This window comes from Spea bombifrons, chromosome 5, assembly GCF_027358695.1.
Source record: "Spea bombifrons isolate aSpeBom1 chromosome 5, aSpeBom1.2.pri, whole genome shotgun sequence".
NCBI classification, from domain to species: domain Eukaryota; kingdom Metazoa; phylum Chordata; class Amphibia; order Anura; family Pelobatidae; genus Spea; species Spea bombifrons.
Genome location: NC_071091.1, coordinates 53,232,821 through 53,246,589, shown reverse-complemented (window position 1 = coordinate 53,246,589; position 13,769 = coordinate 53,232,821). Strand labels below are relative to the sequence as shown.

The window sequence follows — 13,769 nt, the reverse complement described above, 5'->3', positions numbered from 1 at the left end:
CTTTAAAAAAGCCCTATGTGTGCCAAAAAAATGATGAAGTGTGCAATCAACAAGCTTTGCCCTCATTTTGCATGCATAGTAGGCTCTCTTGATTGTATTTTTCAATAAAGAAAACATTAAGTTGCAATAGTTAATACTTAAAAAAAGTCATGCAAAATGATTGGCTTTAGAACACTACATTAGTCTTGTGGGCAGTACTGACAGCTCTGTCTTATCTTCTATTTAGAGATTTCCTGACCTGGTAGAAGAATGTGCTCTCTGGCAGCACCTTGAATGTGCCCTTGTGGCAATCCCATCAGCAATTGTGCTGCTCTGGGTTGTGATGTCAGCTTTAGAGATGTACACATCTTCTCTCTTAAATTCTAAAAGGGAAGAATCTGCAACCGTACAGAAGTCTTCACCAAAAATGAAATGCAAATGTGGATACCAGCCAGCAAAGCCGCTATTTCCATTGAGCCATGACCTGGTTCACAACATCAAGCAGGTCCAGACTAAAAAAATGGAAGAAGCCATCAAGCAGGTCCAAGCTAAAAAAATGGAAGAAGCCACTGAGAAATTTCTCCTGAAAATACGGCAACACGTGAGACTGTTGTCAACGACATTTGCACTAAAGAGAAAAGTCAGAAAAAGGCGCAAGAAAACCACCCCGGAGCCTGTGCACGTCTCATTGGGACAGTGTGCTCTAAAGGAAAACCAGAAGCAGCACAGTGAAAACTTAAGCGAAAACAAGAAACGTAAAATAAGCTTCAGCAATCCTGTGACTGTGTATGATGAACCCCAGGAACCTGAAGACATCTCGTTTCTGACCAGCAAGATTAAATCAGCATTAAGGTTCATCTTTCAGAAGCTCCTTTGCTGCTTTCTGTGCTGCAGAGCTTGCCAACAGCAGGAGCCACCAAGGTTCAGGGTAGCCGTGATACCACTGTACAATGGAGAGTAACCACCTAAATGGAAGCCTACAACCTCTTCTCAATAGACTTCATTATTTCTCCTTCCCTTCTATAGTATCATACCATACTATCGAAATGGTTTATTGAATGTAGTTTAATATAATTCAATAAAAAAAACAAAAAAAAACTAATGTCTGGCTGTATATCCTACTTTAATATTGGTTTGGATTTTATAAAGGGAGGTTGATCTTCTCGTATCTTATGCTAAAACTAAATTATTGTCCAATAAAAGCAAACAAACTACCATTACAATAGTGTACTGTCCCTGCAATGATGAATGCATAAGTATATTATGCCTTTTTAATGCAGTCAATTGAGGCTGAATTAATAGTCTCTTTTAAAGGGGACATTCAGCAGCAACACTTTGTCAATGTTTGTGGTAGCAATTTGTTTTATAGTAACATAGTTACATAGATTGACAAAAAAGACATGCGTCCATCAGGTTCAGCCTTTCCCATGTGTGTTAATAGCTGTTGATCCAAAATAAGGCAAAAGAAAATCCAGTTTGTAGCTCTTTCCAATTTTGTAACAAACTAGGGAAAAAAATCCTTCTTGACCTCAGAATGGCAGTCAGATCTCTCCTTGGATCAAGAAGCTGTTTCCCAATTGAAAAATTATATCCCTGAATATTATGTTTTTGCAAGTATTTATCCAGTTGCTGTTTAAATGTCTGTACAGACTCTGATAAAACTACCTCTGCAGGCAGAGAATCTCCTTTCCTCCAGTCTAAAAGCGTGACCACGTGTCCTACGCATAGTCCTGTTTACGGATAGGTTTCCAGACAATGGTTTGTATTGGCCCCAAATATATTTATATAATGCTTTCATATCCCCTCTGAGGCGCCGTTTTTCTAAACTAAACAGATTTAAGTGTGTTGACCTTTCTTCATAACTAAAGTGTTCCATTAATTTTATTAATTTTGTAGCCCGCCTCTGCACCCTTTCCAGTGCTATTACATCCTTCTTTAGAATAGGTGGCCAAAATTGCACATCATGTTCAAGCTGTGATTTATAAAGAGGCAATATTATATCACCTTATTGGCCTTAGCAACTGCTGACTGACATTGCATTGCACATTGTTGCCTAGTTTGTTGTCTATGACAATTCCCAAATCCTTCTCATTTATTGTTTTACCTAATTCATTATCATTTAGGGTGTAAGTTGCTTGTGCTTTCCTTACCCCAAAGTGCATAACTTTGCATTTATCTGCATTAAATTTCCCCAAAAATGCGCACCTCTAAAATGCAGCCTTTTTAGCAGAGTGACCAGATGTCAAAATTCCAAACTGAAAAATGTGCATGTCCCAACTGAGGCCATTTAGACCCTAAACAACTGAACAACCCTATGCATGGGTGGTACTCAGGACATGTTGCTGAACACATATTGATGTGTTGTTTGGCAGTGACACATACCAGGAGCTGTAAATTTATACCTGAAGCACAACGAGTGTACTTGAACTTTTTTATGAGTGTTTTCATGAGCTTTTTTAGATGCGTAAAATACTTTGCAAATAATATGTTTTATTTTATTTACGCTAGGGCCTAGTGTCTGAGCTCTGAAAGTCCGCTGCCAAACGTCTAGGACTGACAGTGTTTGGATGCTTTGCCCTGGGGTGAAACCTTTTCCATTTTTCAATCATCTACTTTTTCTCAGCAAATCTTTCATTTCGTTTTCTTCCATCTGATACACAACCAACCAAACATAACACACACACACATGTACAATTCACAAATCACAAGGACCTTTCCTCCTGTTATTTGTCCTGGCCTTCACTTCTACACTCACTAGCATTAACGCTATAACTCACACTTCATCCTATAACATTTTTCCATCCACATACCTGCTAACAGACCCAACTTTTTCAGGGACAGTCCTGCTTTTTTCCAGTCCTGTCCCATCAAATTTAGCTAAACTAGGTATGCAAATGCAGGTAGGTATAGCTAGGTAGGTAGCACTATAAACGTTAAATAAATATAATAAAGTAAATAATAAATATAACTTTAAAATATAATAAAATGAATTAAACCCCTAATTTGTTTAACACCCATTAAAATTAAAATTAAGTTATTATTTAGACATAATACATCTTTAACCAAACCAGTGCACTGCTACTACTCTTAAACATAACCGTACATTAACCCTAAGCTTTTTTTAGTTCCTGTCCCACATTTTTCCATCCGCATACCTGCCAACAGACCCAACTTTTTCAGGGACAGTCCTGCTTTTTTCCAGTCCCGTAAAAGTTGGTTTGTTGGAAAGTATGTCATTGTAAATACCGTATTTGCTCGATTATAAGACGAGGTTTTTTTCAGAGCAAATGCTCTGAAAAATACCCCTCGTCTTCTAATCGGGGTCGTCTTATAATCAGACCTCAAATAGAGGTCTGACTATGAGACACCGGTGCGGGGAACTCTGATCTCTGACAGCCGGGGAAAGTCTGCGCGATGGACGTCAGACCTCCATTGACTAACTGCTCGGGGGAACTTGGCCCTCAGTTTAGGGCAATGTGTGTGTATGTATGTATTGTACACCTCGGAGAGCACCATGAAGGTACGTGTGTGCGACTGTATTGGTCGTTTCGGCAGGGGGATCGCCTGCTAGTCAACCGGGAGAAAACGAAGCAAAAACGAACACGAAGAATGTCCACGAATATTCGCCCCAAGAGAAGACAGGAACTGGCGAGTATTTGCGGAAGACGAACACGAAGAGCCCCCTGGTGCCCATGTCTAATTTAGACCCTAAACAACTGAACTACCCTATGCATGGGTGGTATCACTGTACTAAGGACATATTGCTGAACACATATTGATGTGTTGTTTGGCAGTGACACATACCAGGAGCTGTAAAGTTATACCTGAAGCACAACGAGTGTACTTAACTTTTTTTATAAGTGTTTTCATGAGCTTTTTTTAGTAAAAAAAAAAAACACTTTGCAAATAATGCCTTTTGTGACAATGGTTGTTTTTATGGTGTTTGTGTTTAACTGTAATTTTTTATTATACTATTTTTTTATCTCATTTACTGTACCCACAGACATCAGCGGGAAAGCCCCCGACATCAGCAGAACCGCCTACCAACCTCAGTGACGTCAGCGGGCAGTCATGGCCGCATCCCACAAGGGAAGGCTCCGGGTAGCCGGAGCTCAGAAGTTCCCTGGTATGCTAATTAGTATGCCCAAATGTTGGTTGACAGGCTTTAAATAATCAAAAGCTAATATCATTGTAAATAGTCAAATATGTTCCGTCTTCAGCGGAAAAAACGAGTGAGCCAAACAGTATCAGAGATGAGGGGAGTAATGTAAAAATAGCTTGGCTTACATAAGTAAGTGAGAAGCTGGAAACAAAGGAAACACACTGTACAAGGTAAATGACATGTGTTCTGTTACAACTGATAAAACTCCTAATCTTGTAGGGCTTCCCACTAGTTTTTGATATAAACTCTGTATGTTTTCCTCGGTTGGTTTTGACACACCTTACAGCATCCGCATATGTGAAATCCTTGGCTCTTGTTTCTAAGCCAACTAACACCATTACTAGGGGGAATCTCTTTTACAGTACTAGGTGCTAGTTCCGGCTTTAAGTTTGGAGTGTTTTGCGGAAGAATTGGACCTAAAATGACACCCCCTTTAACTGTATGCTGAAGTTTACTTACTTTGCAGTTTTCGATAGCAGCTTGAGTGTCTGCTTTTTTCTCTAGCAGCCAGTTTGTTTTACCACTTTGTAACACGGGTGTATATAGTAACACAATAGCGAGTTTGTTTCAATCATTTTATAACACTGGTGTACATAGTCAATATTGGAGACCGTAACCGGGTAGCTCGTCCTTTCCTTTTCTTCTATGATGGAGCACCAGAAGGTCATGTCGGCACTCGGTCATAGAAGCCCCAGAGGGGCAGTAACGGAGGTTTCCAGAGGGGAGGATCCAGGTCCCCTGCAGCGCTGCAGCACTGTGGTGGATCTGGTTCGTAGTCTTATAGTCAGACCTCCATTTGAGGTCTGATTATAAGATGACCTTGTATATAAGACGAGTGGTATTTTTCCAAGCATTTGCTCTGAGATAAACATTGTCTTATATCCGAGCAAATATGGTAATAATCGACGACAAGGATTACACTGTTTGAGACCCATTATAAATTAATTAATAACTGGTATATGGTTCCCTCCAAATCAGTTAACTTCTCCCACGCTGAGAATAACATATGTTTGAGATATAAAGACAAAGAGGGAACCTATTTACATATGTGGTGGGAATGTTTTAAGGTTTCTCTACTATGGAAGATGGTAATCGAACTAATAAAAAATCTAAAATCTGTCGATAGATCTTAAGCCAGAAATATGTATTTTACATTTAAAGCGGCAAAATATGAGTAAACAATAGAGCTTAATAACCATGCATAATCTTATTGCTGCAAAAATAATCATACAAGACAATGGAAGTGTGATTCAGGTTTTATATGGCCACAATTAAAATATCAGCTCCTTTTGCAAACGAAAATGGAAAGTGGCGTAAGTAAAATTAATAAAGTGTGATAAATACCGTATTGGCCCGAATATAGGCCGCACTTTTTTCCCCCACTTTAAGTCTTTAAAGTGGGGGTGCGGCCTATATTCGGGGTCTAGCGCCCGACGCCCGGGACATGCAGTCCCGGGCGCCGGGCAGGCAGCGGGGTTAGGATACAGATCCCCCGCAGCGGTGCAGGGGACCTGTATCCTACTGTCTGATACGCTCAGACAGCCTCCCCTGCCGGCACTTTCCACGGGGGGGAGTACCGGCACGGGAGGTTGTCTAAGCGCATCGCACGGACGTTCACCGGCAGCGGCGATGCGCCGTTGCCGGTGAACATCCGCACGATGCATTTTAACCCCCCCGACTTACCAGAGCAGACTCCCGGGTGTCTTGCAGGGCCGGCGGAAGACATCTACGCAATACGCGTATACAACTTCCGGTTCCGGCACTTCCGCTGAGTGCCGGCACCGGGAGTTGTATACACGATGTGCATAGATGTCCCCCTCCGGCCCCGTAAGACACCCGGGAGTCTGCTCTGGTAAGTCGGGGGGGGGGGGGGACAGAGTGGCAGCGCATCTCGAGGGGGGGGGACAGAGTGGCAGCGTATCTCGAGGGTGGGGAGGACAGAGTGGCAGCATATCTCGGGGAGGGGGGGAGGACAGAGTGGCAGCGTATCTCGGGGGGGAGAGGACAGAGTGGCAGGATGTTTTTTGGTGCTTTTTTTAAAGAAAAAAACTTTTTCTTTAAAAAAGCACCAAACTTTTAGGGTGCGGCCTATATACGGGGGCGGCCTATATCCGAGCCAATACGGTAAATGTGATCAAATATATAACAAATAAGTAGACAAGATCTGTCCATTGGCAATGTTAAGGGGAATCAGAGGCCCTTGTGGAGTCATAATCGGTTGGTTGTGTTTTAATGGTTGATTTTCAATTCTTCTTCAGGGTACTGAAGATTTTATTGTACTTTGGTATCATGTAACCCCTGGAATTAGTATATACCTATATGTCTTTTTTGTAATTGTCTGCAAAAAAAAATTAAAAGGGAGAAAGAAAAAAAGAAATCCCATGTTTGAGAACTGTTATGCGCATATTTAACTTTTGAACCTGCAGTGCCAAAAAAACTTCCCCTACCCATGCATGGGGTACTCATGTCTGTGCTTGGGGTGGTTTTTGAATACAAATTACAAGTTGTTTCAGTAATTTCACATGCCCAGGTAACTAAATCTACTGTGTATATATATATATAGGTTTGTTAAAAATGTAAAAAAATACTGTAATGTTTAGAACAGATTGGCAATAAAATTGTCAGATAAAAAGTGTTAAAATTCCCTTAGTGAAATACTTTGGGATGTCAACTTTCAAAAGACATATACTTTAGCAGTTTTTGTAAAGCCCTGCTGCCTAAATAAGCACAGGGCAGCATAGGAGGTAGGGTTCAATGTAAAGTTGAAAAGTTCATGAGTGCTTCCTCATGAACAAATTCTGCTTGTTTATATAACTTTGAAAATGCTAGGTGTGCGTGCGCTCTTAAGTGATTTGCCGCGCAAAAGGCGGGAATTTGCACTTTAAATAGAAGGGGCAGAAGGGGTTCTAGTCACGCTGCAAGGCGAACTGCTGGACGATTTTACTTACCTTTTAAAGCGGGTGAATCTGTGGCTGTGCAGCACAGCTGCTGGCGAAATGGAACTGCTGCATGAGAAACTGCCAACCCCCCCTCCCCCAATAAGGAACGCAAAAAACAAAAGTTTGTATTTGTTATGTATTTTTATTCGGATTAAAGTTATCCTCTATAAAGTGGATGAACTGGTCAAGTGGTGGTTAGCCCTACTTGTGCTAAAAAAAAATATATATGTGTGGGGGTGCACTAAATGAGTTAGTTAGTTAATAGTGCCAGAATTTTTAATGTCAATATCCGAAAAGATTTTGAATCATATGTTTAATAAGCCTTCCTAGCAATAACAATATTATGTCGGCATAAAAGTGAACCAAGGTAAAATGTACACTGGTGATTTGCAAATGAATCATCATTGAAATAATGTGCATTTTTGGGGGGTTTATTTCCAATTTTATTCAATTTGCAGATGAAAATACTGAATAAGACATAGCATGAAGAAATATGTGGAGTTTCAATGAATTAGCTTAACATGTTGCTCCATGAAAATGTAGATATAGTTATACAATAAAGCTCACAGTACCCAAAGTCAAAAGAAAGCAAAAAGAAGAGAGAGGATGGGATAAAAAGCTTACAGGAGGACCAGGGGTGTGACTACAGGGTGAACGGCGCGGCCCTTTAAGGCAGGCTAGTCTTAATGTTCTACGACATAATTCCTTTGTGATGCAGGTATCACTTTGCAACATAATGAGAACTGGTGTCTCTCAAAATCACTTCTAAGTGAAAGCAATGACAATGCAGGTCACTTCGATAATTTTCTTTGTAAACCTTTTCTGTCTGAGTCAAGAACCTTTTGTGATGGTAAGTAACCTCAAATATCATGTTTTTATCTTTCAAAGAAAACTATCCAGAACAAAACGATCCAAATACAACAACAGGAGAATTGTGATAATAATAGATTATGTCAGGCTCACACATAATGCAGTTTTATAACCTGATTTTGTTACTAACACTGGTAAAGCATGGCCTTAATAGTTTATTTGAAATTGTTATAAATAGGAAAAATTAGTGTTACCATATGACCAAATTAAGATGCTTCCCCAATGTTCTAATAAACCCATTATTTATCATTTAAGAATGAAGGGACAAAACAAGCAGGAAACATTCCTCTCTCAGGTTTAGCCTGTTAATGTCCATATATAGTGATATAATGTCCTGGAAAGTCACTGCCTTTCAGACGCTGCCAGTTTAAGCGACCCTTACTCCGGTCACTGCAAGAGACGAGAATGCGGAGGAAAACACATACTTTAAAAAAGCCCTATGTGTGCCAAAAAAATGATGAAGTGTGCAATCAACAAGCTTTGCCCTCCTTTTGCATGCATAGTAGGCTCTCTTGATTGTATTTTTCAATAAAGAAAACATTAAGTTGCAATAGTTAATACTTAAAAAAAGTCATGCAAAATGATTGGCTTTAGAACACTACATTAGTCTTCTGGGCAGTACTGACAGCTCTGTCTTATATTCTATTTAGAGATTTCCTGACCTGGTAGAAGAATGTGCTCTCTGGCAGCACCTTGAATGTGCCCTTGTGGCAATCCCATCAGCAATTGTGCTGCTCTGGGTTGTGATGTCAGCTTTAGAGATGTACACATCTTCTCTCTTAAATTCTAAAAGGGAAGAATCTGCAACCGTACAGAAGTCTTCACCAAAAATGAAATGCAAATGTGGATACCAGCCAGCAAAGCCGCTATTTCCATTGAGCCATGACCTGGTTCACAACATCAAGCAGGTCCAGACTAAAAAAATGGAAGAAGACATCAAGCAGGTCCAAGCTAAAAAAATGGAAGAAGCCACTGAGAAATTTCTCCTGAAAATACGGCAACACGTGAGACTGTTGTCAACGACATTTGCACTAAAGAGAAAAGTCAGAAAAAGGCGCAAGAAAACCACCCCGGAGCCTGTGCACGTCTCATTGGGACAGTGTGCTCTAAAGGAAAACCAGAAGCAGCACAGTGAAAACTTAAGCGAAAACAAGAAACGTAAAATAAGCTTCAGCAATGCTGTGACTGTGTATGATAAACCCCAGGAACCTGAAGACATCTCGTTTCTGACCAGCAAGATTAAATCAGCATTAAGGTTCATCTTTCAGAGGCTCCTTTGCTGCTTTCTGTGCTGCAGAGCTTGCCAACAGCAGGAGCCACCAAGGTCCAGGGTAGCCGTGATACCACTGTACAATGGAGAGTAACCACCTAAATGGAAGCCTACAACCTCTTCTCAATAGACTTCATTGTTTCTCCTTCCCTTCTATAGTATCATACCATACTATCGAAATGGTTTATTGAATGTAGTTTAATATAATTCAATAAAAAAAAAAAAAAAAAAACTAATGTCTGGCTGTATATCCTACTTTAATATTGGTTTGGATTTTATAAAGGGAGGTTGATCTTCTCGTATCTTATGCTAAAACTAAATTATTGTCCAATAAAAGCAAACAAACTACCATTACAATAGTTTACTGTCCCTGCAATGATGAATGCATAAGTATATTATGCCTTTTTAATGCAGTCAATTGAGGCTGAATTAATAGTCTCTTTTAAAGGGGACATTCAGCAGCAACACTTTGTCAATGTTTGTGGTAGCAATTTGTTTTATAGTAACATAGTTACATAGATTGACAAAAAAGACATGCGTCCATCAGGTTCAGTCTTTCCCATGTGTGTTAATAGCTGTTGATCCAAAATAAGGCAAAAGAAAATCCAGTTTGTAGCTCTTTCCAATTTTGTAACAAACTAGGGAAAAAAATCCTTCTTGACCTCAGAATGGCAGTCAGATCTCTCCTTGGATCAAGAAGCTGTTTCCCAATTGAAAAATTATATCCCTGAATATTATGTTTTTGCAAGTATTTATCCAGTTGCTGTTTAAATGTCTGTACAGACTCTGATAAAACTACCTCTGCAGGCAGAGAATCTCCTTTCCTCCAGTCTAAAAGCGTGACCACGTGTCCTACGCATAGTCCTGTTTTCGGATAGGTTTCCAGACAATGGTTTGTATTGGCCCCAAATATATTTATATAATGCTTTCATATCCCCTCTGAGGCGCCGTTTTTCTAAACTAAACAGATTTAAGTGTGTTGATCTTTCTTCATAACTAAAGTGTTCCATTAATTTTATTAATTTTGTAGCCCGCCTCTGCACCCTTTCCAGTGCTATTACATCCTTCTTTAGAATAGGTGGCCAAAATTGCACATCATGTTCAAGCTGTGATTTATAAAGAGGCAATATTATATCACCTTATTGGCCTTAGCAACTGCTGACTGACATTGCATTGCACATTGTTGCCTAGTTTGTTGTCTATGACAATTCCCAAATCCTTCTCATTTATTGTTTTACCTAATTCATTATCATTTAGGGTGTAAGTTGCTTGTGCTTTCCTTACCCCAAAGTGCATAACTTTGCATTTATCTGCATTAAATTTCCCCAAAAATGCGCACCTTTAAAATGCAGCCTTTTTAGCAGAGTGACCAGATGTCAAAATTCCAAACTGAAAAATGTGCATGTCCCAACTGAGGCCATTTAGACCCTAAACAACTGAACAACCCTATGCATGGGTGGTACTCAGGACATGTTGCTGAACACATATTGATGTGTTGTTTGGCAGTGACACATACCAGGAGCTGTAAATTTATACCTGAAGCACAACGAGTGTACTTGAACTTTTTTATGAGTGTTTTCATGAGCTTTTTTAGATGCGTAAAATACTTTGCAAATAATATGTTTTATTTTATTTACGCTAGGGCCTAGTGTCTGAGCTCTGAAAGTCCGCTGCCAAACGTCTAGGACTGACAGTGTTTGGATGCTTTGCCCTGGGGTGAAACCTTTTCCATTTTTCAATCATCTACTTTTTCTCAGCAAATCTTTCATTTCGTTTTCTTCCATCTGATACACAACCAACCAAACATAACACACACACACACATGTACAATTCACAAATCACAAGGACCTTTCCTCCTGTTATTTGTCCTGGCCTTCACTTCTACACTCACTAGCATTAACGCTATAACTCACACTTCATCCTATAACATTTTTCCATCCACATACCTGCCAACAGACCCAACTTTTTCAGGGACAGTCCTGCTTTTTTCCAGTCCTGTCCCATCAAATTTAGCTAAACTAGGTATGCAAATGCAGGTAGGTATAGCTAGGTAGGTAGCACTATAAACGTTAAATAAATATAATAAAGTAAATAATAAATATAACTTTAAAATAAAATATAATAAAATGAATTAAACCCCTAATTTGTTTAACACCCATTAAAATTAAAATTAAGTTATTATTTAGACATAATACATCTTTAACCAAACCAGTGCACTGCTACTACTCTTAAACATAACCGTACATTAACCCTAAGCTTTTTTTAGTTCCTGTCCCACATTTTTCCATCCGCATACCTGCCAACAGACCCAACTTGTTCAGGGACAGTCCTGCTTTTTTCCAGTCCTGTCCCGTAAAAGTTGGTTTGTTGGAAAGTATGTCATTGTAAATACCGTATTTGCTCGATTATAAGACGAGGTTTTTTTCAGAGCAAATGCTCTGAAAAATACCCCCCGTCTTCTTATCGGGGTCGTCTTATAATCAGACCTCAAATAGAGGTCTGACTATGAGACACCGGTGCGGGGAACTCTGATCTCTGACAGCCGGGGAAAGTCTGCGCGATGGACGCAGACAACCCCCGCTGCTAGCCACACCTCCTTCCGGCTGCAGCGTAAGTTGTCTTCGCGGATCGCGTGGACGTCAACCCGCTGCCCCGGTATACAGCAGGAAATTGGAAGCACTGGTAAGTGTGTGGGGTGGGGTGGAGTGTTAAATGGGGGGGAGACAGAAGGAAGACTGCTGCCCCGGTATACAGCAGGAAATTGGAAACACCGGTAAGTGTGTGTGGGGTGGGGGGGAGTGTTAAATGGGGGGGAGACAGAAGGAAGACTGCTGCCCCGGTATACAGCAGGAAATTGGAAGCCCCGATAAGTGTGTGTGTGGGGGGGTGTTAAATGGGGCATAGGGCATTTCTGGAGGCAGAGTGCTCTATGAAATGCCTTTTAACCCCCTGAACGCCACTCTGCCTCCTGAAATGCCTTATACCTCCCTATATGCCACTCTGCCCCATAATATGCCTTTTAACCCCCTAAATGCCAGAGTGGCATATAGGGGTATAATCATTTCTGGAGGCAGAGTGGCACATAGGGGGTTAAAAGGCATATCATGGGGCACAGTGGCATATAGAGGGTTAAAAGGCATATCATGGGCCACAGTGCCATATTGGAGTGGCAAGCCTGGGGGCAGATGTGCGTAACTGGGGGGCAGGTTGGAAAATACAAGGAAATAAAAACTATTTTTCTCAATCATAGCTTTTATTAAAAAATGTAATAGTTTACATGAATTAACATTTACTGGTAAAACTTTTTTCCTATAGGGTCGTCTTATATTCAGGCTTTTTCTTTTTTTCCCTCAATTAATATTCGGATTTTGGGGGGTCGTCTTATAATCAGGGTCGTCTTATCATCGAGCAAATACTGTAGGTAGCAAATGTTAGGCATGTATTTAAAAGGGGTCTTAAATCGATTTAAAAATGTAAAATCCCTATTCTTTTATTAAACATCCATGGATGTGTATGTATGATAAATAAAAAAACCCGTTTCTTCCAGGCCAAGTTCCTCGGACTTCCTCGTTTGTCTAGGTCTCAGACAAGACAACTGCTCGGGGGAACTTGGCCCTCAGTTTAGGGCAATGTGTGTGTATGTATGTATTGTACACCTCGGAGAGCACCATGAAGGTACGTGTGTGCGACTGTATTGGTCGTTTCGGCAGGGGGATCGCCTGCTAGTCAACCGGGAGAAAACGAAGCAAAAACGAACACGAAGAATGTCCACGAATATTCGCCCCAAGAGAAGACAGGAACTGGCGAGTATTTGCGGAAGACGAACACGAAGAGCCCCCTGGTGCCCATGTCTAATTTAGACCCTAAACAACTGAACTACCCTATGCATGGGTGGTATCACTGTACTAAGGACATATTGCTGAACACATATTGATGTGTTGTTTGGCAGTGACACATACCAGGAGCTGTAAAGTTATACCTGAAGCACAACAAGTGTACTTAACTTTTTTTATAAGTGTTTTCATGAGCTTTTTTTAGTAAAAAAAAAAAACACTTTGCAAATAATGCCTTTTGTGACAATGGTTGTTTTTATGGTGTTTGTGTTTAACTGTAATTTTTTATTATACTATTTTTTTATCTCATTTACTGTACCCACAGACATCAGCGGGAAAGCCCCCGACATCAGCAGAACCGCCTACCAACCTCAGTGACGTCAGCGGGCAGTCATGGCCGCATCCCACAAGGGAAGGCTCCGGGTAGCCGGAGCTCAGAAGTTCCCTGGTATGCTAATTAGTATGCCCAAATGTTGGTTGACAGGCTTTAAATAATCAAAAGCTAATATCATTGTAAATAGTCAAATATGTTCCGTCTTCAGCGGAAAAAACGAGTGAGCCAAACAGTATCAGAGATGAGGGGAGTAATGTAAAAATAGCTTGGCTTACATAAGTGAGTGAGAAGCTGGAAACAAAGGAAACACACTGTACAAGGTAAATGACGTGTTCTGTTACAACTGATAAAACTCCTAATCTTGTAGGGCTTCCCACTAGTT

General features: G+C 40.5%; 1 long non-coding RNA gene across 1 annotated transcript; it reads left to right on the top strand.

Moving 5' to 3' along the window:
- Positions 1-153: 153 nt before the first annotated feature.
- LOC128497517 (uncharacterized) lies at positions 154-619 on the top strand. The gene is made up of 2 exons (XR_008354321.1): positions 154-484; positions 521-619. It is a non-coding gene; the product is annotated as an uncharacterized LOC128497517 (long non-coding RNA).
- The last annotated feature ends 13,150 nt before the right edge of the window (positions 620-13,769 follow it).